The sequence below is a fragment of the Diprion similis genome, unplaced genomic scaffold (assembly GCF_021155765.1).
Source record: "Diprion similis isolate iyDipSimi1 unplaced genomic scaffold, iyDipSimi1.1 ptg000077l, whole genome shotgun sequence".
Lineage (NCBI taxonomy): Eukaryota > Metazoa > Arthropoda > Insecta > Hymenoptera > Diprionidae > Diprion > Diprion similis.
In genome coordinates this window covers 2,501-5,000 of record NW_025725025.1, presented here as the reverse complement: position 1 = coordinate 5,000, position 2,500 = coordinate 2,501, and the positions used below count along the sequence as shown (strand labels likewise).

Below are 2,500 nucleotides of genomic sequence, written 5' to 3'. Positions count from 1 at the left end.
GGATGGAGAGGATGCGGTGCAGTTGTCGCACCACTACCGAACCGATCGAAATCGGCCGGTAGTCCCCAGGATTCTCCGGTACCTTCATCTTCGGAATGAAGATGGTCCGGCTTTCGAGGAGCTGTCGAGGAAACCCCCCCCTCAGCATGACGACGTTGTAGAGGAGCGCGCGGGGTAGATGGTGATACCGCGCGCCACTGCCTCGCCGTAACCTTGTCCAGACCGGGGGACGACGACACGGGGACCATGATGGTTTCGACCTCCTCTATGGAGATCGGGTCCCACGTGTATCGTAGCTCGGGTTTTTCAGGTAAGATCCCAGAGGGACCAGGGTACTCCTTGGACGGATGCCCAAGGAGTTGGCCCCAGTGGACAGCCAACTCGTCGAGCGAGTGGCTTAACTTACTGGGGCCTCCCTCTAGGATCTCCCGAGCTACGTGTCGTCTGTTGTTCTTCCATCCGGTCTGGACTCTGGCATATTCGCGGCGACGCAGTGTCCTCCTTGACGGTGGCTTTCCACGCCTCTGACGGACTCGGTTAGCGGTCGGCTCCCGGCGCCCAGCTGCAGCGGCTTCCGGGGGGACGACTACTCTCAGCCATGTTAAGATGGCTGAGTCAGTATCCTCCCCCCGCAGAGCATCATCAGCGATGTTCGCCAGATCGTTGGCGTGATGATGCTCCTCTTGCCGGGCCTTGGTCACCAAAACGTGAATGGCCCGGGCAAGGTCCTGCCCCCTGTTCGTCGGTGAAACCGGCGTCGGGGTGGGGGCAGGTGCCGCTGGGGTAGGTGTTGATACCCTAGCTGGTTCTGGGGCGGGTGAGGGCTCACGCGGCGATGGCAACGAGCGACTTCTGCGTCGGCGTGCTCTGGCAGGTGTCCCAGGGGGGTCCTGAGCCGCCTCGAGATCTCGTTGGGCGGCTGCGACGAGTAGGCGGTAGTCCGGCCGACGCCGGACCCCCTTGATCGCCTCCTGGGTCCTGCCAGGGACCAGGGCGAGGAGATGGAGATTCATGAATCTCACACCTCGCCCGGCAGCCAACGCCTCCTCTCGTGCCATCAGGCGCAGCTCCTCATCCCGCCATCTTAGTTTGGCGCCGGGAAGCTCGATTTCCGCGTTTGCTTCCGCTGGGTGTTTGATCCTGCGATGAACTGCGAGTCCTCGCTTGGTGGCGAAGGTCCTGCTCGCAGTCCTCGCAGGCATACCGCTCGGGTGCTTGGGTGGGTTCTGGGTTCGGTTCAATCAAATGTGCTGGTGCGGGGTCGTCCACTAACCCCGCAGCCACCTCCGGGGGACCGGCTAGCTCTCCCCGGGTACTTGTTTCAGCAGGCCCGCCGGGCTGAGGCACTCGGCGGGTTCTGCTTTTTAATCTTTTATTTTGCGGGCCTGCTGAAATAAAGTGGGGAGGGCTGGCAACCCCCCCCACCCTTGAAGCCCCCGCCGTTAATCGGCCGCCCGCCAGTGGCCGGTCGGTGGGCACGTGACAGCTCCCGAAAGGAGCTGACTTTGGGCGGCCGACAGCCAACCGTCGTTAGCTAGGTGTGAACCGTCTGGCTCACACCCATTGCCCGACTCTCACCACGAGGAGGTGACGGTTGGCACATGGCCACAGGGCTAAGGCGTTCACCCTGTGGACCTTAAGAGAGTCAAAAGTCTCTTAAGAGAGTCATAGTTACTCCCGCCGTTTACCCGCGCTTGCTTGAATTTCTTCACGTTGACATTCAGAGCACTGGGCAGAAATCACATTGCGTCAACACCCGCTAGGGCCATCGCAATGCTTTGTTTTAATTAGACAGTCGGATTCCCCCAGTCCGTGCCAGTTCTGAGCTGACCGTTGAATGGCGGCCGAAGAGGACGACGGCAACGGCGAACCGCCGCCGAAGCCTCGCAGCAAGGAAGATCCGCGGGAGGCCAAGGCACGGGACCGAGCTCGGATCCGGTATAACCATCACCTCGCCCAGGCCCGGCACGTCAGCCAAACCCGCTTCCCGACCAAGCCCGACACGCCCCGATCCTCAGAGCCAATCCTTATTCCGAAGTTACGGATCCAATTTGCCGACTTCCCTTACCTACATTAGTCTATCGACTAGAGGCTCTTCACCTTGGAGACCTGCTGCGGATATGGGTACGAACCGGCGCGAGACCTCCACGTGGCCCTCTCCTGGATTTTCAAGGTCCGAGGGGAAGATCCGGACACCGCCGCAACTGCGGTGCTCTTCGCGTTCCAAACCCTATCTCCCTGCTAGAGGATTCCAGGGAACTCGAACGCTTATACAGAAAAGAAAACTCTTTCCGGATCTCCCGACGGCGTCTCCAGGTCTTTTTGGGTTACCCCGACGAACTCTCTTGCGAGGGCCCGACTTGTAAACGGTTCCGCTGCCGGGTTCCGGAATAGGAACCGGATTCCCTTTCGCCCGACGGGTGTGTCACATTTCAAACCGCGCCCGCCCACGCGTCGAACGCGTTACGACGGGCGTGTCAGGCATAGAAATACACCAACA

The 2,500-nt window shown here is 60.7% G+C and overlaps 1 pseudogene; it reads right to left on the bottom strand.

Moving 5' to 3' along the window:
• The window catches only part of LOC124415718, a 7,626-nt pseudogene that overhangs the window by 3,259 nt on the left and 1,867 nt on the right, over positions 1–2,500 (bottom strand).